The sequence below is a fragment of the Doryrhamphus excisus genome, linkage group LG4 (assembly GCF_037039965.1).
Source record: "Doryrhamphus excisus strain RoL-2023G ecotype Guam linkage group LG4, RoL_Dexc_Guam_v1.1, whole genome shotgun sequence".
Classification (NCBI taxonomy): domain Eukaryota; kingdom Metazoa; phylum Chordata; class Actinopteri; order Syngnathiformes; family Syngnathidae; genus Doryrhamphus; species Doryrhamphus excisus.
Genome location: NC_136360.1, coordinates 1,134,887 through 1,159,981, shown reverse-complemented (window position 1 = coordinate 1,159,981; position 25,095 = coordinate 1,134,887). Strand labels below are relative to the sequence as shown.

Below are 25,095 nucleotides of genomic sequence, written 5' to 3'. Positions count from 1 at the left end.
TTCATTTTGATCCAAGCACTGTATTGAATGTAGGTCGCCTATTATTCACTTTATTTATCATTCAACTCCTCTCTTTGAGACGTAAGAAATGTAATAAAGCTTTTTTTTCCTTCCCTCCTCCTCCTTCTAATGGCAGCTACTAAGCATGACACGACAAAATATCCAACCAGCAACATTGGTCACACTCCTTTAGTGTAATTAACGCATGCGCATTCTCTCAAGCCACGCCGCTGTGTTATGACGTCATCCGGAAGCGCCATGTCGTGTCCCCACACGATCACACAAAGTCTGACTCTCTTTTAGAACTCTATTTTATTTACTTTACTTTATTCCTCCCCGAACACATCAACAGCAGTTGGAATTGCAATTCTAACAGCATAAATGTATCTCAAAAACTATCTATTCCTCCTCGGAAGGACACTTCCTCATTGTCACGAGACCGCAGCGAGATGCATTCATGAACACTCGGAAAATCCTCAGAATGTCTTAATTATGCACTCGTGTGTGTGGTTTAAATAGAAAAATAAGGAAAATTAATAAACGGATATTCTTATCACAGACTAACGTAACCCTTTCTGCAAAAGTACAATTTGATGCGAATCTTTTCGTGACTCTAATGATGCGGTTCAAGTGTCACTCAAATGTTGTGCAACTATCAAAGAGACAAACGTGTGGTATCTTTTAGCTTGAAATCAATTGGATTCATTTGGAGCTGTTAATACATCCATATATACATTCATATATATATATATACATACATGTGTATCAAATTGTGTCATTTGTCTTTATGATCATTTATTTTTGCTCATAAAATACAGTCATTTGCAAATGGCGATCAATCATGATTAATTAAGTTGGAAAACTGTGATTAATTTGATTAAAGTTTTTAATTACTTGACAGTCCTAAAAATGTAGATACATAAATAATATCTAAATTTATAAATCACAATCAAAATGAATAATTTTTATAAATAAAAATATATATTTTTTATATTTTTAATAAAAATAATTTTTAATATTTTTAATTTTTATTTTATTATTATTGTAAATTCATGACTTTATTTTTGTGAAATGATAAATGTACTACTTGTTTATTTATGACTTTGTTCTCATGAATTCACAATTTTAATTGTAAATTTACAACTTATTTTCTTTTAAATTTAAAACGGTATTCTTGTAAATACACAACTTTTTTCTTCTAAATTTACTATTTTATTCTCGTGAATTTACAACTGTATTCCCGTGAATTTACAACTTTTTTTTTGTAAATGTACTACTTATTCTTGTACATTTACCATTTTAATCTTGTGAATTACATCTTTTTCTTGTAAATTTGCAACTTTATTCTCGTGGATTTACAACTTTTTTCTTTGAAATTTACAATATTATTCTCGCAAATTTACAACGTTTTCTTGTACTTTTACTGTTTTATTCTCGTAAACGTACAACCTTTTTTTGTCTACTATTATGTACTACTTTATACTCGTAAATCTACAACTTTTTTCTTGTCAATTTACAACTTTATTCTTGTGAATTTACAACTTTTTTTTGTACATTTACAACTTTATTGTCATAAATGTACAACTTTTATTGTAAATGCACAATGTTTTTCTTTAAATTTACAACCTTATTCTCGTGGATTTATCACTTTTTTCTTTGAAATTTACAACATTATTCTTGCAAATGTACAACTTTTTCTTGTAACTTTACTGTTTTATTCTAGTAAATTTACAGCATTTTTTTGGGTAAATTTACAACTTAATTCTCATGGATTTACAACTTTTTTCTTTGAAATTTACAATGTTATTCTCGTAAATGTATAACTTTTTTCTTTGAAATTTACAACATTATTCTCGCAAATGTACAACTTTATCTTGTAACTTTATTGTTTTATTCTTGTAAATTTACAGCCTTTTTTTTGGTAAATGAACTACTTTATTCTCGTGGATTTACAACTTTTTTCTTTGAAATTTACAACGTTATTCCCGTAAATGTACAATTTTTTTCTTGTAAATTTTATATTTTATTCTCATAAATTTAAAACTTTATTCTCGTAAATTTTGGAAATGTACTACTTATTCTTGTACATTTACTATGTTAATCTTTTAAATTACATCTTTTTCTTGTAAATGTACAACTTTTCTTGGAAATTCACAATGTTTTTCTTGTAAATTTACAACTTTATTCTCGTGGATTTTCTGTAAATTTTGTATATTTTATATTTTATTCTCATAAATGTAAAACTTTATTCTCTGGAATTTACAACCTTTTTTGCACTACTTTACCATCGTAAATTTACAACTTTATTTGTGAAATGTCAATTTTTTTTTGGGTCAATGTGCCCCTAACACTCTTAATTTCTGTCAGTACAATGAAAGAGAACAACTGGGTGAAAAAAATCAGTGTTTGTGTGTGTGCGAGAACACACACACACACACACACACACACACACACACACACACACACACGTATAGGCGGTCACACATACATGACCTTACATGACAGAGTCGCGGTGACAAGTGTGGAATGATGACTGCGGCTCAGGTCACATATGCAGTTTACATGTTACTGTGATAGTGTTGTTTCCGTTGTCACAGCTCGCTGAGGGGACGTGTGTGATGTCCTGCCAGTTCTGCCTCGCTTCCCTCCTCTCATTGCTAAGCGTCTATTTAACCTCACCTCTCTCACACACACACACACACACACACACACACACACACACACTGACACAAGCAGCGCTGTGATGCACCAACACACACATGTCAGAGGGGTGACCATATGAATGAGACACAGCTCAACTTCTGTGTGTGTGTGTGTGTGTGTGTGTGTGTGTGTGTAGGTGTGACGCACAAACAGGCCTGCTGCTTGAATGGGAACAGGTGGAGGGATAAACTGGGAGTGTGCCAAGTTGAAAATACAACAACAAATATGCAAGTTTGAAATTCCCATAATAGTTATGGCATTTAAAAATAATTCCTGTAAAATTTTGCCTTTTTTTTTTTTTTTTAGAATTTTTTTAAACTTTTTTCTCTATATTTTGACTTTATTCTTGTAAGTACTTTTTAATTCATGACTAAATTCCCATAATAGTTGGACTTTATTCTCATAATATTATAACTTTTTCACCACCTAACTTTCCAAAAATAACACATTTGTTTGGTGTTTTGTTTCTTTTTCATAAAGTTATGACATTTTTTTAAAAATCCTGTAAAATTTTTCAAACTTTTTTCTCTATATATTGACTTTATTCTTTTTAATTAAATAATAATAATAATAATAATTTAAATACTTTTTAATTTATGACTAAATTCCCATAATAGTTGGACTTTATTCTCATAATATTATTTTATTTTATTATTTTTTTAATTTTTATTTATTTTATTTTATTTGACAAAGAATAATGTAATTTTAGTATATTTTTAGAATATATAGAAAAAAATACGTTGTCATTTTTAGAAAATTAGGTTTGGGGAGAGGTTTTACAAATATTACAAAAAGGTTGAAATCTTTAAAATTTGTAAAATTTTGCCTTCTTTTTTTAGATTTTTTTCAAACTTTTTTCCTCTATATTTTGACTTTATTCTTGTAAATACTTTTTAATTTATGACTAAATTCCCATAATAGTTGGACTTTATTCTCATAATATTATAACTTTTTCACCACCTAACTTTCCAAAAATAACACATTTGTTTGGTGTTTTGTTTTCTTTTTCATAATATTATGACATAAAAAAATTCCTTTAAAATGTTGCCTTTTTTTTAAGAATTTTTTCAATTTTTTCATGTTATGACACAAGCAGCGCTGTGATGCACCAACACACACATGTCAGAAGGGTGACCATGTGAATGAGACACAGCTCAACTTCTGTGTGTGTGTGTGTGTGTGTGTGTGTGTGTGTGTGGCCTGCTGCTTGAATGGGAACAGGTGGAGGGATAAACTGGGAGTGTGCCAAGATGAAAATACACCAACAAATATGCAAGCGTGCGCTAGATCCGACTGAATTGTGGGGAAAAAAAAAACACATGTTGTAAGGGATCCGGGCGGAAACAATATGATCGTTTTGTCCTTCACATTATTACAAACCATGCCTCATTTGCATATCGCTCTCCACATGCCGTAAATCCTCCACTTCTCTCCTGTGCTCCTTTTCTATATTTAAACTGATTTATCACGTGAAGGCTCACATCTAGGCAACCTTGAAAATGCGGCGATCAAGGCCCGTAACAACAAGCCCGCAATTGCGCTTTGAAGACAAAACAACATTAATTAAGTTGGAGAGTCAACATTTTTTTTTTTTTAATCCATATTCCCGTCGCGCCCTTTTTCCAGAGGTGCTAGAGGTGCAGCGAGCGCATAAACAGGAAGCTCGTCTGCACCGATACGGCATGTGTCAGCGGCTGACAGGTCAGCTTTGTAGCGGCAGAGTGTAACCTCTCAGTTCTCGCTAAACCTTCAGGATGCACGCGGCTTCTCGCTCCTCCATCTGCTGGTTTCTATGAAGTGTGCACCTGATCACAGCGGCTTTGACTGCAGCTTCTGTCTCTACCACATCGCAGTCATGCCTTCGCCCTGAGCCGGATCAACAACACAGGCGAAGAGGAAGACATGAGTGAAGACATCAACATTTTTCCATTTAAGTGTTTAAAATGTGCTTTTCAGCCCCCCCCCCCACCCCCCGGGTGCAAAAATATCTGCATATTAAGCAATGGAAAAACACAGATTGCTGGTATTCCGGTAAAATGGGGATGTTGGACCACGACGGTATTTGCATCCATGTATGAATGAAAGGATGTTTGAAAAGCAACACAATAGTCATGCAAAAAAATTTGATATATTTTAAGAAAAAAATTGCATTGAGGACTTGAGGTGAAAGAGTGTATAAACTTCAATTTTTTTCGCTATTGTTTTCAAAGATTTCTAACTTTTTGTAATATTTGTAAAACCTTTCCCCAAACCTAATTTTCTAAAAATGACAACATATATTTTTTTTCTATATATTCTAAAAATATACTAAAATTACATTATTCTTTGTCATTCCCTGACAAGTTCATTCTTGTAAAATTTGGCCTTTTTTTTTTTTTTAGATTTTTTTTCAAACTTTTTCCTTCTATATTTTGACTTTTTAATTAATGACTAAATTCCCATAATAGTTGGACTTTGTTCTCATAATATTATTATGTTTATATAATATAATATTATGTTAATATAATATTATTAATATTATTTGTTTGGCGTTTTGTTTCTTTTTCATAACATTTTAATATTAATATAATATATTTCAAAAGATTATGACATTTAAAAAAAACTTCCTGTAAACTTTTGCCTTTTTTTAGAATTTTTTCAAACTATTTTCTCTATATTTTGACTTTATTCTTGTAAATACTTTTTAATTTATGACTAAATTCTCATAATAGTTGGACTTTATTCTCATAATATTATAACTTTTTCACCACCTAACTTTCTAAAAATAACAAATTTGTTTGGTGTTTTGTTTCTTTTTCATTATGTTATGATATTTTAAAAAAATCATTTTTTTTAGAATTTAAATGCATTTTTTTAGAATTTTTTCAAACATTTTTCTCTATATTTTGACTTTATTATTGAAAATACTTTTTAATTTATGACTAAATTCTCATAATAGTTGGACTTAGTTCTCATAATATTATAACTTTTTCACCACCTAACTTTCCAAAAATAACAAATTTGTTTGGTGTTTTGTTTCTTTTTCATAATGTTATGACATTTAAAAAAAATCCTATAAAATTTTGCCTTTTTTTTTACAATTTTTTCATTTTTTTCTCCATATTTTGACTTTATTCTTGTAAATATTTTTTGATTCATGACTAAATTCCCATAATAGTTGGACTTTATTCTCATAATATTAGAACTTTTTCACCACCTAATCTTCTAAAAATAACACATTTGTTTGGTGTTTTGTTTTTTTTCATAATGTTATGACATTTAAAAAAAATTTTGTGTTTAATTTAATTTAATTTAATTTAATTTAATTTAATTTAATTTAATTTAATTTAATTTAATTTAATTTAATTTAATTTAATTTAATTTAATTTAATTTAATTTAATTTAATTTAATTTAATTTAATTGTATTTTATTTTATTTTATTTTATTCTACTAAAATGACATTTTTTTTTTGTTTTATCAGACCTTCAGGATCTTCAGGATCATGGAGATGTTTTCTACAAAAAAATTATTTTTGTTCAGCTGTGATTTTGGTTTTGGAACTTTACAATTCAGGCTGTTTATGCCCAGAGTCTTTCTTATGGTGGAGTCATGAACACACTAACTGAGGCATGTAAGGCCTGCGGTTCTTTGGATGTTGTTGTGGGGTCTTTTGTGACCTTTTGGATGAGCCGTCACTGCACTCTTGGGGTCATTTTGGTTGTTCGGCCACTCCTGGGAAGGTTCACTACTGTTCCATATTTGTGTCATTTGTGGATAATGGCTCTCACTGTAGTTTGCTGGAGTCCCAAAGCTTTAGAAATAGCTTTATAACCTTTTCCACACTGATAGATCCCAATGTGACTTGAGTTCTATGTTATACTGCTAAGTAAAATTCTTATACTTGTTGATTGTCGGGCTGCACGGTGGTCGAGTGGTTAGCGCACAGACCTCACAACTAGGAGACCAGGGTTCAATCCCACCCTCGGCCATCTCTGTGTGGAGTTTGCATGTTCTCCCCGTGCATGCGTGGGTTTTCTCCGGGTATTCCGGTTTCCTCCCACATTCCAAAAACATGCTAGGTTAATTAGCGACTCCAAATTGTCCATAGGTATGAATGTGAGTGTGAATGGTTGTTTGTCTATATGTGCCCTGTGACTGGCTGGCCACCAGTCCAGGGTGTAATCCGCCTCTCGCCCGAAGACTGCTGGGATAGACTCCAGCACCCCCGCGACCCTCGTGAGGATAAGCGGTAGAAAATGGATGAATGAATGAATAAGTTCTCCTCCTATTCGTGTGGAAGTGGTAACTTTTTGGCTTCTTATTTTGTCTTTCCCCACCCTCGGCCATCTCTGTGTGGAGTTTGCATGTTCTTCCCGTGCATGCGTGGGTTTTCACGCATGCACGGGTCGATTTCCAGATTAAGTACGAGTTGACTACGTGGAAACTTCATTCACAAACGGCCAAAGAATGAACAAAGGAACGCTGCACCACGTGTGAATGATGATGTCAGTGTTACAGTAAAAGGTCTAAAGCACCTCCATTAATCCAGCACTTGAACCTCCTCCATTTACCCTGCAGGAAGAACCTTTTGCGAGCGGGTTACCTGCGAGCAACAACAGGAAGTTTGAAGATGGGGGGGGGAATAGAGCCAAACGCATAACAGCACTCTCTCTTCATGCTAAAAAAAGACCCCCCAATCAAAAGGAACTCCTTTCTGTTAAATAAACAACACCAACAAAAAGAACACACAAAAAAGTTTTCTATTGGTTTAAAGCATCAAATCAAGCAGACAGACACTTTTTAAAACAATGGGAATTCGACACGATTATTAAACACTTTTCCACCAAACAGACGTGGCGGCATACGTGTTGAACTAGAGGATCTCTGGGTGCAGACTGATGCATTACTTCTCATCCATCCATCTAATTATTCCCTCAGAAACCTGAAATTTGAAGATACAAAAGACCGTCCCTATCTGTCACCGAGCGCCATTGATGTTATCGAGAGGAAAATGTGGGTGTAGCAGGAAACCCAATATAACTTGTGCCATTAAATTCCACACCGCATTATTCACGTAGCGAATTGACAGATATCTGTGAGACGTTTCTTTTAATCTTCAACCGTTGTTGAAGAAAAAGGAGAAGGGGTGTGTGTGTGTGGGGGGGGTGTTGCGGATGGGAGGGAGGGAATCCTACACTGCAGGCATCTCTCTGCCTTTTCCATATTTGCAGTGAGGTTAACAAAAAAAAAAGCCGATTGATGTACGAAAGAAAAAAAAAAAACACAGCCCAACCTAACTTGTTGATTATTAACAATACGGATGCAAAGACGGAAGCTTTTATCAAAGCAAAACTGATCAATTCCATAAATTGCACCGCCATTTTTTATCAATACGGTCTCATGATTTTCCCAATTATAGAAGTGTGTGCGGGTACGCTGCATTCAATTGGGAAATGATAGCAAGCGTGACTGCATGTCAATACAAGTGCATGGAACTGTGTGTGTGTGTGTGTGTGTTGGGATATCATCCGTTACGACAACCATACCTCTACTCTACTGCGCCCACACACACACACTGACGCACACTCGATGGATAATCAGGTTGATTGCGAGTGGGAAAAAAAAGCTTTAAGTGTGGTCGGTGATTCATAGGAGAATGTCTTTGCATTGTTCTATTTGATTTATGTCTTCCTCCGATGATGAATAGTTATCTGTTAATGACGCCTCTGCAAGCTGCATGGTGGGCTATTGGCTAACATGATGACAGTCTACATCTCTTCCTCACACGTTCCAAAAACATGTTGGGCCAAATGGAGACTCCGAATCAGGGTAGTAATAATAATAATAATAATAATAATAATAATAATAATAATAATAATAATAATAATAATAATAATAATAATAATAATTTTGATTTTTTATAAATACATTCCAAATCATTATTATATTATATTATTATTTTTTATAAATATTTTAGAAAAATATTTTTTATACATATTTTTTATAAATATTTTTTTATCAATATTTTAAATTTATAAAAATATAATTTCACAAGAAAAAGTAAAAATAGCAATAGCAAAAATTTAATTCAGTATTCTGTAAGAATTCAGTCAAAATGTTACAAAAAAAAGTTGCAATTTTACGGGAATAACTTCAGAATATAATGAGGAAAAAAATTATATAATTTTTGTAGCATAATGTTGAAATTTTTGAGAAAAAACACATTCCATCTTTAAAGTCGTATTATTAGGAAAAAAAACAACAAATAAAGTTGTAATAAATTTGGATAAATTGAATTGCGGAAAAAGTTACAATTTTATGATCACAAGAAAAAGTAAAAATAGCAAAAGCTAAAATTTTATTCAGTATTCTGTAAGAAAAAAACAATAACAAAACAAGTTGTAATTTTTGGAATATTTTATTGCAGAAAAAGTTGTACTACGGAAATACGGAATTTCGAGAAGAATATTTACACAAGGAAAGTTGAACATGTTGGAAAAAAAGACCCAACAACAGCAGAAATGAAATTAATGAATTAGCGGTAATTTTAGGAGAATAAAGTCAAAATATTAAGAGAAAAAAAGGCATATTCTAACAAAAACAAGTCGCAATTTTAAGAACATAAACTTCTTATATTATGTGAAAAAACGTTTTTTCAGTAGCATAGACATTAAATATTCAATAAAAAATGCATTGTTTTAAACTTGTAATTCATAAGAAATATTATGCTGTCTAATAATGCAGTGTATACTTGAAAACTATATTTTGGTTGCATTATTAAGGGTGTGGGGGAAGTCTGTGCTGAGTGAGTCTCGCGGTATTTGACAGCTTCCCGGGAATGTTGCTGTGTTTACATTAGTGGCACGCGGGTCAGCCGTGTGGCGGCCGGGGGAAGGGGGGGCGTCTTGCGGACTGACTGCTTTAGGAACACGTACACACACACACACACACACATAGCCTGACTGAGTCCCACAGCGACGCACTCTCTCCGGTCAAAACTACTGTTCAGCGTTCCGGTAACGGTGACGCTACCACGCAAGGCCTAGCGAGCCGACTTTTTTTTTTTTTTTTTTTTAAATAAAAGGGAAAGTCCTACGAAAGACGAGCGCCATAACAATCAGTGCGCGTGAAGAAGGAATAGCTTAGCAACAGAGTCCCACTTCCTGGTAAGTCCTCACACAGCTGACCCGTCAACTTACTACTACTCTTGACAACCATTGAACCGTTTTTAATCAATTTACAGCTTCTTTTTTTTGACACAGCTGGAATGTCGCTAGATAATACTATGTCCGCCATTATCCCCCCAAAAGTTGTTAAAGTCATCTTTAGCAAAAGTTCGAGTCAAGTTCGTCAGCTAGCTTAGCCAGCCCGAGGCTACTAGCATGTAGCGAAGCTAACTTTCACTACACACACGTTTATTCTTCCTTTAAGTTCACTTCCTGCTCACATTAATACAGCATACTAACAAACCAACGTGTCGCAATAAAACTTACGAGGCTGTTTAGCTTGAATAGCAAAACAGGAGATGGATATTTGGATATTCGGATTGCATACAACAGATTTAAAATAATGCAACGTAATAGCGTAACGTGTGTACTGTACTGTGATTGCTTGCTACATGAATAGTTGGAATAGTTTTAGTATTCTATTAACAGATAAGTTGTTTTGTGGGTTCTTACTATTGCTAAGTTCTTGTGTCACGTGTCATTCAGAGCAACTTGTTTACAGAGCTGCAACGATGCGGTCACTTGGAAAACATAGTCAAGTCCTTTACTCTCTCAATTATGACACATGTTGGGTAAAAAAGAAACATGAAGTTGTGGTGTGTGTGTGTGTGTGTTTGAAATTGCCCAACTCTGATACAGGAAAGGATAAAAAGTTGCAAAACACTTGTCGGTTGGAGCGCAGCAGTTCGAGTACCTTCTTGAGTTAGTATATTTACAGCAGTGCAGAAATGACCCAAAACCAAACTCATACCATAAAACACATGCAACTGAAAAATACTGCAAGGATGTAAATTCTGCAAGCCCCCCCCCTCCAAAAAAAACCTGCATGAGGAAAATACTGCATATTCACGGTGCAAAATGGACGTATGTAAGGCTACCAGTGGAGCTTTAACTACGGAATGTTGTCTTCAAAGAAATGAGAGGGATGCCCACAAGAAAATCATTTTTTCAGATGCGTTTTTTTTTTTCTTAAACGGGACCTATTATGCTTTTTCCACTTTTCTGACCTATAAATAGCGTTACAATGTTGTATTGTCGTGTTACATAATGCCAAAGTTTCTGATAATGAGGTTTGTGAGCCCTGAAAGAAGTTTTGTGACATCACAGAGTCAAGCTTCCTTATATGGGCATGCCCGGGCACAAGTTGTTAGCTGACAAGCTGTGTGGGACCAATCACAGCGGAGTTGGGTGTGCCTGGAATAAATTAAAACGCTGTTTTGGGAATCCAAGAGAATACGGCTGGAATAGGTGCAGATTCTGGAAGCCCCCCCCCCCCCCCCCAAAAAAAAAAAAATCTGCCTGAGAGAAATACTGCATATTCGCGGTGCAAAATGGACGTACGCAAGGCTACCAGTGGAGCTTTAACTAAGGGATGTCGTCTTCAAAGAAATGAGAGGGATGCCCACAAGAGAATCAGTTTTTCAGATGCGCTTTCTTTTCTTAAACGGGACCTATTATGCTTTTTCCACTTTTCTGACCTATAAATAGCGTTACAATGTTGTATTGTCGTGTTACATGATGCCAAAGTTTCTGATAATGAGGTTTGTGAGCCCTGAAAGAAGTTTTGTGACATCACAGAGTCAAACTTCCTTATATGGGCATACCCGGGGCACAAGTTGTTAGCTGACAAGCTGTGTGGGACCAATCACAGCGGAGTTGGGTGTGCCTGGAATAAATTAAAACGCTGTTTTGGTAATCCAAGGGAATACGGCTGGAATAGGTGCAGATTCTGGAAGATCTAGAAAGCTTTCTGTGCGGTTTATTGTGTGTTGCTGCTCTATAGGAGTCCACGCCTCAATACAAAACGCTGAAAATGAGCATAAAAGGTCTCATTTAAGCTCAGACCACAATTGGGCATATGATTTTTTTGGCCTTGCGTTTTTTGGCGTTCCCCAAATTGTTGTGATTTTCTTTTGTTCGTGGAGATTGAACTGGTAGTGGCCATAAAGCGGTTCTCCGTATTTGAAACTCAAAAGTAAAATAATGAAAATGGAGAGCTGTGAAGCATACAAGCCTGTTCAAGAGTCCAATTGCATGCTGAGTAGGATAAATTTGTACATGTTGGCAGGTCTGCATTAACACTCAAAGTACTCCCTGCCTCTCAGGTGCCCCTCCGGTGGGAGCCCGCCCCACTATTTGAGAAGCACTGGCATAGTTGGAGCGTAGAAGGCCCGTTTACGACCTTCTAAATATGGTTTTTAATGTTATTAGAGCCCCCTTGACATTAAATAACACCCCTATAGTCACCTTTACAGTCATACTACCCAATATAGTTGACATAATAATAGCAAAACATGCAAAATAATATGTACTCACACATGTTAGCATTGGGAGTTTTGCTCATTGTTGTTTCTTGTCCTTTCTTGTTGTTACTGACTGTTGTCCAAGCAGATAATCGAACCCTGGTCTTCCCGATCTCCTGACTGTGTGGCCTACATGCTAACCACATGCTAACCGTGCGGCGCCATTGTAGATATTGGATCATAAAGTTTCGAGTAGCAAGGCTACATTCACAAACCTTCACGGAGGCATCTCAAAATTTAAAATCGAGGTTAGTGGTCCTTTTTAATAGATGGTTCGAGATTGTATATGTGGTTTGTGGCTGTGCGAGATGAGCAAGGATGGTCAGGTCAGAATCCATGTGGCTTTTTCTCGTTTGAGTCACATTGTTGTTGGGAGTTGTCAGTGGACATACTCGAAAATGTTGCCTTTGTTGCTTTTACAAATTTGACATTTGCCAATGAATCATGCGGCATAGTATCTGATGTAAGTTAACTATGCCAACAATTTATGCAAAGCTAACCAACCTCTGTTTTGTTCCGAGTACAATTTCCCAGTCATAACTGTTTAGCTTACTTTGCATTTAGACACTTTAATCAAAAGAAATAACAAAATCGAACCTCCTCATATGCCAAATCATTCACTACCAAAGATGAATTTATAAATTTTTTTCAACCCGACCGCTCGCTCCTAAAGACTTATTTATACGTATTATGTTTTTTTTTTTTGCGTGAGAGGCACAAAGAAGTGATGATGCAACTCTGCAATAAACAAGCTCATGTTTGGCGCACCTTTTAAGATGAAAAATAAGCCACAATGTTGCAGAAGTGCATGTCTTAAGAGCTCTCCCATAGAAATAAATGCTGCGCAGCAACCAGGAAGTGAAAAGGCATGTTGGAGATTGAAGGGAAATTTAAATGCATGCACACACACAGTTCAGTTGCAAATGTGAAAATTGTAAATAGTTCATTGTGTTATATTTGTAAAAAAAAAAAGTTTATTTTTATGTAAAACAACCATTTTTGTGTTTTTTAGGTTGTGACATTATTGAGCCACATATTGGGCTAAATATATAAAATATATATTTTCACAAAATGCCCTTTTCTCCCTTTTTTTTGTTGAGAACTGATATTTTGGTGAAAAGTACCGATGTTCTACTGGTGGTTACCAAAGAACAGAAAAAGATATAAACAAACTTTAAACCACAACATTCAGAGCACTACATTCATTCAGTCAAAATTATAAAAAATAACCAGTACGCAGAGAGACAGCTTTTGAAATATAATATAATATAATTTATAAATCTAATAATACGCTGCTCTATTTTCAGTGTTTTAAAGCATGAAGTTCAAGTTCATTCATTGATTTTCTACCGCCTATCCTCACGAGGGTCGTGGGGGGTGCGGGAGCCTATCCCAGCTGCTTTCGGGTACACCCTGGACTGGTGGCCAGCCAATCACAGGGCACATATAGACAAACAACCATTCACACTCACATTCATACCTATGGACAATTTGGAGTCACCAATTAACCTAGCATGTTTTTGGAATGTGGGAGGAAACCGGAGTACCCGGAGAAAACCCACGCATGCACGGGGAGAACATGCAAACTCCACACAAAGAGGGTGGAATCGAACTCGGGTCTCCAAGCTGCGGGGCCTCTGTGCCGTTATTGTCAGTTTATAAATTAACTACTATATAGTTGTCTCTTGCTACATGGCGGTTTGAACATCTTGCTCACTTTTATCCCGTTTTGTAAAAAAAAACATTAATAAATGATCTGTGTTTCGTGGTTGAATACCACCTATTATTTTATGCATTTTCAAGCATAAAAATGAACAGAATGAATTTAAATGCAAATAAAATGCATTTAGAAGATGTCATATGAAATGTAATACAGTGTATTGTGTGTAATTAAGAGTTGATTGTAGCCGAGTGCTAGGTTAGCAGTGTAGAGACTAGACAACAGCAGCCCCTGTGGGAATGTTCATAATAATGGACAGTAGAGCCATAGAGTAGTATTCCATTCCATTCCATTCTAACGTTTAACGTTTATTATGTTGAAAAATGTATTTCTAAGGTCATAATAAGGTTTTATGTGCTCTAACTATGAAAATCATGGAAATTCACTTATTGCGGTCAAGCGTGGAACCAATTAACGGCGATTAAACCAGGGAAGACTGTCGTTTAATGCCAGTTTGAAGCAAATGGAATGAATGGATTTTTTTCTCAGACGCTTAAAAAAAACGGCATTGCGGCGTTTCTGTCTCTGCCAAATGTTTTTGCATTTATACCATCACATTTGGCTATTCTGTCGCGGGATGATTCATCTGCGGGTTAGTGAGAACTGACATACCTTGTTGACCTAATTATTACTCACATCTCCGTTGCCTCATTCCATCATTGTCAAAGACAACAGACTTGAGTCTCTACAAGCGTCATCAGGTGATGAGCGCTGACCGAGCTCTGTGAAGTTGACGATCAAGGAGTGTGTCACAGACCGGATGAACAACAAATGGCTGCCAAAATGGTTGCATCGGTCTCTGCGGTTTAGGATGCCTGCCAGAACCACACTGATTTTCACATTATGAAAATGATTAGGGTTGGCATCCTGGAAGGTGGTGATAACTGTGTGAAATTTAGACAAGAAGACGGAAAGAGGAACTTTAAAAATAACACAAGTCCTTGTATTTGTTGCTGAGTCTGGCATTATAGTTGGACTTTTTTGGAAGCTTGGCTATCGTCCCTCTGTGTACAGTCACAGTGGCAGCATTAACTTCAAGTGTTTTACTGTTCTCGGTTAGACCAAAATTTCCACTCGCAGTTACGGAGAACTCTGTACGCTGCATCCAACAATGTGATTTAGTGTAATGGAATTCACCAATTCTGTCTGTCCTGTCAGAGGTTCCCATTTTAGCCCTGGAGCCGGACCCCGGTGCCGGATTGAAGATCAGATCAGACATTTGTCATCCGACCACTTTAATGCTCATTTTGCCTTTGGGTTTTTTTTTCTAACCAAAACAAAAATATTAGCCTTTTTTTTCGTATTTGAAGACACATCCTTAGGCCATTCCCAAATACATTTAACACCCCTCTTGTGCATGTTGTCAAAGACCTTGGCCAGGCATTGCGCAGAACCGATACCGGTGAGGTCATATGCCTTTCTGGTGTTACAACTTTGCAAAATGTAGCAGTAAATCAAAACATTAGAAGACATGGTTTCTTCCTTGCCCGGAAGAATTGACTGTAAAACAGTCTTTTCCTTTTTCTGCCTCTGTTTGGTTAGAGTTTAGAGTAAGGTCTTTGGCAATGAGAGTGAGCTATTCAAGTAGCTTCTTACACTGCAGTGAAACATGCCTCTTATCAATATTTTTTGTATCTTTCTTCCTACTTCAGTATGGAGGGTCACGGGTATGCCAAGCATTCAAATATCCTCAGATGATGCCTTGCAGCCCCTCGTGTCTCGTGAACATTCTTAGCATCATTGTGGCAACGATGCCTTTTCTCATCGGGCTCACTGTGCTCTGCAGGGAAAACACTACAAAGACATGCAAACGCAAAAAAATTACTGACCCAGGACCTTGTTTTTGAAGTTAATGAAATAGTTTCAGTGCTGCTGGGTCACTTTGTGTCACGACCATGCAATCTCTGTGATCTATTTCTCTGCAAACTTTTTTTTTTTTTAGCTCATGTATTTTTTGAGCTCCTTCAGTATAAAACGAATAAAACTCATACAATGTCGAAGAAACAGAGTAGTGAACTTGTGATGTTTAATTGACTCAAATACAATACACCCCGGATTACAGTAATCCCTCGTTTATTACGGTTATGGTAATGGTGATGGTTTTATTTCATTTGAACATGCATCAGATTACAATTGAGTGCATCACATAATCAGTTCACAGTTCCACATGTCCAAAAGGAGTAGGAAGAAGCAAAGCTTATTAAATCCTACCCCTCCCTCCGGTACGTGACAAAAATAAAATAAAAAAAAAAAACTTAAACCATATTAGGAAAGCAGGAAGTGAACAAATGTAACAGTTACTGATTGTACAAGTACAGTACTCCTTTTGGACATGTGGAACTGTGAACTGATTATGTGATGCATTCAATTGTAAACTGATGCATGTTCAAACGAAATAAAGCCATTACTATTTCAGAGGCTATTTGGGGGAAGAAAGCTGTTTTTTAATTGTATTATCAGATAGTTGTGTTAGTAGGATATTTCTATAGTAACAGCACTTGCATTATCTTGTCGACTATGTTGTTGTAGCCCACAGTGAGTGCAAGCCGAGGAACATGCTGCTGCATACTGCCAGAGCCAAGTTGGCGTATTTTCAACTGCGCTGGAAAGACCCATTTTTATTTAAGATCATTCTCCAATTGTCCCCTGTCTCTCGCCATCGCTTTTGATTATCCACAAGCAAAAATGCAAATCCCCCGAGGATACAAATCCACTTTCACCGAATAATTACAAGATGCTGGGTGCCACTGTAAACACCACATCAGTGACAGTGACAGTATGCATTTGTCATGAGATGAGACGAAAGCAGTATGAATTTGCACTCAGGAACAGAATGAGAGAGGGAGAGAGGGAGAGAGGGAGAGAGGGAGAGAGGGAGAGTAGGGATTTTATTGTGTCAGTGTGCTATGGGCGTTTGTTCCAGCCTCACCGCAAATGAGCCATAATGTTTCACACGGGATTTGGAACACAACACTGTAAATTTGTATGAAAGCATCTTGTTTCGACAGGCTGCTGTGTCCCCTCCCTCTTAACAGTGGCGACATTTCCTTCTGTCTTGCACTCTTTCTTTACCCTTCGGACTTTATTTTATTATAAGATGTAACTCGTTGAGTTAAGAGCTAATGATCAAGAAGAGTCCAGAAATGCTCTATTGGAGCTTTTTAGTGATTTTAAACATGTCTGACATTTGTCTTTTAAATGCTTCAAATATATGGTAATGGTAATGGTTTTATTTCATTTGAACATGCATCAGATTACAATTGAATGCATCACATAATCAGTTCACAGTTCCACATGTCCAAAAGGAGTAGGAAGAAGCAAAGCTTACTAAATCCTACACCTCCATCTGGTACTTTTACAATCAGTAACTGTTAACTTTGTTCACTTCCTGCTTTCCATAATACAGTTTAGGGTTTTTTTTTTTAATAATGTACCTCGTACCGAAGTACAAGGTGATATGAGTATCCAATGCCATAATGGGTACCATAGTAAGTGTCAATATAGTGATATATATAGCACATCATGACTGGTTCAAGACTCTTCATCCTTGTATTTAGCAAACATCAACTGCTTGTATTGTTTCTTGAATTGGCTCATCGTTGTGCATTGTTTGATTTCCTTACTCAATCCATTCCATAGTTTGATTCCACATACTGAAATGCTATGGCTAGCGTAACGTAGTCCTAGCATAGAAGTGTTTCAAATGTACTTCTTCCCTGAGATCATATTTCTCCTCTCTTGTAGAGAAGTATTGAATGACATTTTTTATCTAATTGGTTATTTTTAGCCTTATGCATTATTTTAGCTGTTTGAAGATGAACTATATCAGCAAGTTGAAGTATTTGTGATTTTAGAAATAAGGAGTTAGTATGTTCTCTGTAGGCGGCATTATGAATTATCCTTACTGACCTTTTTTGCAGTACATTTAGCGAGTGATTGCTTTGCTTTTATAGTTATTAGCCCATATTATTTGAAATGGCTTAATTTACTTTCAATGTGTCTACTATATTGGCGAGGTGTGGATAGGAGTATAAAGGTGACTATAGGGGTGTTAGTTCATTTCAGGAGAGCTCTATCAATGTTAAAAACATTATGTCATAAACAGATTTTCTATGCCCTAACTATGAAAATATTCCATTTATACATATGGAATTGTACTTTGTGGAAATTGATTTATAATGGATTACTGTTCTTCCATCAGGAACATCATACAATAATTGTGCTGGCATGTGTAATTTCTTTACAACTGAAATGCTTATTTTCAACAAAAATGTCTTTGTTCTGTATAATTAGATGTTTTGTAACCTTCTGTTTGACCTTTAAAGCCTGACAGAGATACAAAAAAATTAATATTTGTTTTGGCGGTAATTTGAAAACACATTAAATGATGAACTTAACGACCCAAAAATACTGACAAATGGTGTGTTTTTAAGCCTCACCATGTCCACCACATTTGTGTACTCTTCGTTTTTGTTTTGTTCAGTGTCAATTTGGGACAAGGGACAAATCCTCTTGCCTCCTTTTAATGTGGTTCACTGTGAGTCACAGCAGCTTCTTGGTTTGGCCTGAAGCTTTGAGGTCATGGTCAAGGCCTGGGGTTATGAAGATAGAACGCGGAGTCATAATCGGCATCATCCAGAGTCTTTGTGAGGATTCCCAGCTGTAGGTCTTGTTTAGTTTTAAATGTTACCAATCTGGATTTTCTTAACTGTGCCTAAACCACTCAGGACTGTAAACGGACGCTAACCGAATCAATTTTTCCGATAAGAAATAACGTAAATCCAATCAATCTGTTGCAGAAAGTCAAAAAAGTTAACACAATTACACTTGAAATTCATATAAATACATGAAATTAACATTTAAGGTTACTTTTACCTTCATTGAAGATGTAATATTTGATATGACTGTCCCCAAAGACACAATGTGGCAGTGAGATCAACCACCACACCGTATATTTCAATGTGAACGATGCAGGCTATGCACTTCTGCCATTTTGTGGCTATTTTGGGTGGGCTTAAAATTGCACCAAATGTGCTCTCCTCTATTGTGGAGTTCCATCATCACTTCTGTGTGCCTCTGCCGAAAAAAAAAAAAAAAGAAATTGTATTGTGTGTTAACATTTTTGACAGCCAACCACCAATGACATCATAGATGGGTGACTCACTTTCTGGTTCTGATTGCCATTTTGTTTGCTAGCTAATAGCATGCTAATGAGGGAGGATTTTCTGATGAACATATTAAGAACACAGATGGACTCATCAGTGTATTAATAACACAGCAAGATACTTGCTATATTGTACGCTAACCAGAGAATGCACTCAAACCGAGGCAGAATTTTGCAATTTTTTTCCGTTAACCAAAACGACTAAAGACTATTGTAGGTTTCACTGTATTGTTAATGACTTAATTGTGGTGCGATAGCGCTGATTGGCTTATTTGATCCACCCCGTGATGCGCCTTTCATGCTTCTCACCAGCAGTCTTTTGTTTTCTAATGTCTTTTGCTACTTTTCCCTCTTGGTCCGGAGTCATACTCTCAATCTGTCTCTTCTGACCGGTCCTGTCCCAGGCCTCTCCTGGGGGTCCTGTTTGCCTGTGGCCACCACTCACCCCCCCCCCCCCCCCCTCCTCCTCCATGCCCATGCTGCCTGGCCCACAGTCAATGGGAGGCAGGCAGCCCCGACTCCCTGTGAGCTGCAGGAAGCTGCAGCAGCAGGAGCTCTGCTTGTACGGCGCTGCCGGCTGTCTGTCAGAAGTCCTGCCAAGCCAAGGATGAGAGACCTTTGCTAGTGTGGTATTGGGGCGCTGAATAAAAATATTTTACATCTGAAGGCAGGCATGGGGAGGCATCAGCAGCTTCCTCAGATGTAGAGCAGAGGTGAAAACAGTGTGTGTGTTAATTTACTTGTGTTTATGATGAAGAAAATGGAAGTTAAAAAGAGAGGAGAATGACTTGAATGAAGCCGTGCCACAGGAAGTGGGTGTGTAGTGGGTGGAGGAGGTAGGCTGAACAGTTTTAGAAGTGATACTTTTTGTTTTGGGTCGAGTTTTGAAGAGTGGTGGAATCCAAAGCTACCCAATGCCTGGCTGGGCGCCCAACTCGTTCTGGCTTGACAGTTTAACAGTGAATATTTAACATTGCGCCACACCGCGGGGTTTGGCTGTAAACAGCAGTCGGCAAGCGGCAGCAACACAAGCCTGTGTGATGCCGGGCCTTGGTTGTGAAGCCCATCGGAAAAAAAAACAACACACAAGCAGGAAGCACATCTTGAAATTCTGATTTGAGGAAAAAGGCAGATGGCATGGGCTGGTAGTGTCACGCTGTAAGAAAAAAAAAAACAAAAAACACCAGGATTCCCTGATGAAAGCGGCTCCTGCCTGCTTTGAACAGCGAAGTCTGTCATGGTTTGTGTCTGCTGTGTGGCTGCAGGGTCAAACTGTGATACGCAACTCCTGGAATTTGCGCTTTTTAAGTTTTTCATGTTCAAATCGACTGAGGGGAAGAACGGAGGGGGGGAAAAAACAGGAAGTCTCATTAATATTAATATTATAATGTATGAAGGAGGCAGGAAAGACCTCTCTGGTTTAGGTTCTTTCATCCCCCTTTGTGCTTTGTAGCTTTTTATTCTCTTTCCTCCCCTCTGTGTTTTTATTCAATTTCAGTAACTTCGTTGGAAATTAGTTTGCAATGCTGCAAGCTTTACTTTTAAAAGATGCTTCCAATGACATTATTATTATTATATTATGTATTGACTGCACGGTAGACAAGTGGTTAGCGCACAGGCCTCGCAGCTAGGAGACCAGAGTTCGATTTCACCCTCTTTGTGCAGGGTTTGATGGGCTGCAAATGAATTATTTTCTTCAAATTGATTAGTCTGATGGCTGCACGGCGTTCGAGTGGTTAGCACGCAGACCTCACAGCTAGGAGACCCGAGTTCAATTCCACCCTCGGCCATCTCTGTGTGGAGTTTGCGTGTTCTCCCCGTGCATGCGTGGGTTTTCTCCGGGTACTCCGGTTTCCTCCCACATTCCAAAAACATGCTAGGTTAATTAGCGACTCCAAATTGTCCATAGGTATGAATGTGAGTGTGAATGGTTGTTTGTCTATATGTGCCCTGTGATTGGCTGTCGACCAGTCCAGGGTAGGCTCCAGCACCCCCGCAACCCTCGTGAGGATAAGCAGTAGAAAATGAATGAATATTATGTATGTATTGGGAAGAATGACGATTATTTAGATCAGGGGTCTCAAACTCAATTTACTTGGGGGCCCACTGGAGCTAGGGTCTGGATGAGACTGGGCCACATCAGGTTTTTTAAAAAAACAAAAAAAACGTATTTATTAAAAACAGAAAAATATACAAACTTTTTCAGTGCTTTGGTTCCGATTTTCTACAATAAAAGCTCTGATAAAGCATTCCACTGTTCTCAAATATCTTAATTAAAAAATTTTCTGCACAAAATAAGATGAAAAATAAATAAACAAATCAAGAACAAAGAAAATCAATCCATCGGTAATAATAAATATAATAATAATAATAATAATAATAAAATGGCAAATAATAAAAACTTAAGAAACCACATATAGTTGGCGGGTATACATTTTTTTTTCAGATTAAAATGAACAAAGCATTATTAGAGCCCTGTAGACATGACAAAACACGACTATAGTCACATTTATACTCTTTTTATTTACAACATATTGCGCAACTGCAAGGTCTTGCGACACTAATTGCACCTTTTTGTAGAACATTAGTAACCTTTACAACACTTTTGCAGTCATTTAAAATTGTTGTCCACGACCGTGGACGCTTTGTTTACCAGACATTTGCATACAAATTTTAGCCAATGTTTAAGTGCATTAAGGAATAAATAGTTTGATTTCTGTTTTTATTGTTTCATGAACATTACTGTCAACCATCATTAGTTCCTTGTCATTTTAATGTTAAGGCCAGTCTCCTCAAAAATGGTGTCACTCAAGGTCGGATATATTTCTGTGTTCTCTGATGTTTTCTTTAGCACAGTTGTACACTAACAACAATTCCATATAACCCATCCTTGAGGACCGGTGTGCACAGAAGCTGCGGAGTACCCAGGGACCAATTCCTGATCCTATTTCAGCAGCAAGAAAACTGGCTGTAAATATACATGATTTTAGTTGGATGGGAATTGGGAAAAGAAAAAAAAAACATGCAGACTTTGGAAGAACATGCAAACTGAACGGCAAAAAGTCCTCAGTCTGAACTCGAACAAGGGACTTTCAAGTTGTGAAGGTAGCAGCGCTAACCACTCGGACACCGTGATTTACTTTTTCTGCCGTGTCACTCCTAAATCAACCTCCTTTTGTTGGTTCTTAAGCTTGGCTATGATAACTGGAAAACAAGGCTGATTTGTGGTCTTCCAGTCCAGCCTCCGTGTGAGGGATGGTGTGACCGGTCTGACATCTTTCCTGATCTGAAAAGGGAAATCCCTGCAGGCACAAAGTACAGAAGGGTGAGAGGGGAAGGGGGGTGAGAATGGAGAGAAGTGCGACCCCTTAGGGGTAACGTTATCCTCTGATCGTTGGCTCCTTTCGCACACACACACACACACACACACACACACACACTCAGCTGTTCTGCTGGCGTGCTGGGCGATGCACTCATGCAAAGAAGGATGCGTGCCTGAGGAATAAAAATAAATACTGAACTCCTTCTGGTCTGTGCATTTTATCTATAGCATTTGCTATGCTCACAGGTATTTGTTTTGGTATGTTTCTTTAATTATTCGGGACGTTTTATTCAAATATAAATGTATATGAACCATGTAGATAGGTTTAATACAGTAGAGCATCAAATCAAATACACCAGAAACCCTGACTGGGTTTATCTAGTTCATCCATAAAATCTATCTGATAACATAACTACATAAATCCTTCACCCCTAGAACCTTGTATTTTAATCATTTTCTGATTTAAATATGTAAATACCCTCTGATTTCAGCCTCCCTAATATTCTTACATTCCCGAGTCATCCATTAAAGCAGACCTATTTTGTTTCTGTTTTAGGCAAAACAATACATTCCAGGCTTCTACATTAAAAACAAAAAACACTTGCCCATGGGGAATCCTTAAGGTGAGAACTACTTGTCCAAATACATGCTGATAATTCATCAGATAATAGTACTGATGCATTGTATTTGGAGGAATGTCTGAAACGTATATTAACATGGCATGCCATACTACCTTACATATCGTAGTCGTAGTAAGCAGTCATATTTATACGTTGTGCACCACATTGAAACATTATTGAATAGACACATCTGTGTACTAGTAAAGTGTTTTTAATCCAGAAAAAAATGCTCAATGGTCAAACAATAATTTGTGAATCAAAGGTGAGAAAAATACAACAGAGAAATGGAACGGCTAAATTTTGTAGCTTTTGTGTTGGTATTGGATCTAATCGGCGGTGTTTCATTGTGACCACTTCAAATTGTCACAGCAATGTGATTCACTCACCTGTGCCATCATTTGATTTGCTGCCGCTAATAAAATACTTGTTTAGGAGGCACGGTTTCATCACTTTTTGGTGTTTTTCTTCAGAAGTTGTTGAAGAATTAGACCATGTTGGCAGGGACGCCATGATAGATGTTTTCCTAGTCAAACCATCGCTGATTGGTTGATCATGAACAAGAACGGGTGTGGGTAAAAGGTGGACTGCGGACCGCGGTCTAAATAAACGATTCTGATCAATTCTGGTCCATTTCAAGATTTTCAAGGATTGGTTTGCAAATTACCACCGGAATTACGCAGTCCGTGTTTTACCAACACACAACAACAACCGCTTTAAAAAAAACTCTTCGCAGTATAGCATGCCAAAGTACACTTGCCCGACGGGAATATCACTGATTGGATTTATTTGCCCAAATTTTGTTTTAACTCACCCCGGGTACATCGGTACATCGTTATTGTCGAGCCCTGCGATAACATAAATCCTTCACCCATAGAACCCTGTATTTTAATCATTTTCTGATTTAAATATGTAAATACCCTCTGATTTCAGCCTCCCTACTGTGAATATTCCAACATTCCCAAGTCATCCATACGACATTTTTACTGATATGTTGCGGACCAAGCCACTAACTGTGTTTGCATTTACGAGCAGTCAAAGCTACTAGCCATACTAGCATGCTCTGATAAACTAAGCTAACCGAGCTAGCTTCCATTCATGCTCCGTAAGAGGAGTCTTCATATCGGCCTATTAACACCTTTATTTCGGGAGGGGGGCGTTAGTGTTTGTGAGGTCATTCGCCCCAAAAGATCTGTTTTGTAGTGAGAGTAGGAAGTCAAACGCATGTCAATATATTGAGACCGGCAAAATTATCAATTTCTTTTAATTTATTGTAAGGTTTACTGATTAATTGATTATTGTTTCAGGCTTACTTCAGATTAATCTTAGAAGAAAATAATTCTTAGTTTCAGCTCTAATGTTGTGAAAATGATCTAAAGAACAAATTGCAGAAATTCTAATGTGTTGATCATCGCTTTTCCTCTGTTTGTCCACATTTTATCATTTTTTCGCTACAATCCCTGAAGCTTTGCAGGCAAACAGAGGCCCAGCCCTGTGGTCCAGAATGTCACATTCAATATCCTGGTGCCAGAGGTGATTAAGCTAATTTGGTGGTCATTCAGTGACATGGCTAACAAACAAAGCCTTTATTTGGTCCTCCAGCCCTGCAAAATTGTGCTCTGCTGTGCAGTGCTTTGTTTTGCATTGTGAAAAAGCATGAGTTGTTGCCTCCAGGCACTAATGCAGCTTAATGCCCACAGGTATTTGTGCAGATGTTGGTTTAGGTGTTTCATATTTCACATAATGGAATAGGTAGAAGGATTCAGCTTTTGAGATGTTTTGTTTGATTCTTTTTTTTCTTTGTAGTTTATAAAGATGAAAATTACAGTATATGGGGGTTCTACACATTGTCCATAGGTATGAATGTGAGTGTGAATGGTTGTTTGACTATATGTGCCCTGTGATTGGCTGGCCACCAGTTCAGGGTGTACCCAGACCGAAGACAGCTGGGATAGGCTCCAGCATAACCGCCACCCTAGTGAGGATACATGGTAGAGAATTGATGGATGGATGTTTTTATCAAAAATGTCAATGTTTTCAGACGTTAAATTTTTTTTCAG

General features: G+C 37.1%; 1 protein-coding gene across 3 annotated transcripts in view; it reads left to right on the top strand.

Annotated features, from left to right (window-relative positions):
* The first annotated feature begins 9,577 nt into the window (after positions 1 to 9,577).
* The window catches only part of nek7 (NIMA-related kinase 7), an 89,388-nt gene continuing 73,870 nt past the window's right edge, over positions 9,578 to 25,095 (top strand). For all 3 annotated transcript variants that reach the window (XR_013627246.1, XM_058072363.2, XM_078789954.1), the window contains exon 1: positions 9,578 to 9,849. The gene's annotated coding sequence lies outside the window, so the exon portion shown is untranslated. The remainder of the gene's footprint in view (positions 9,850 to 25,095) is intronic.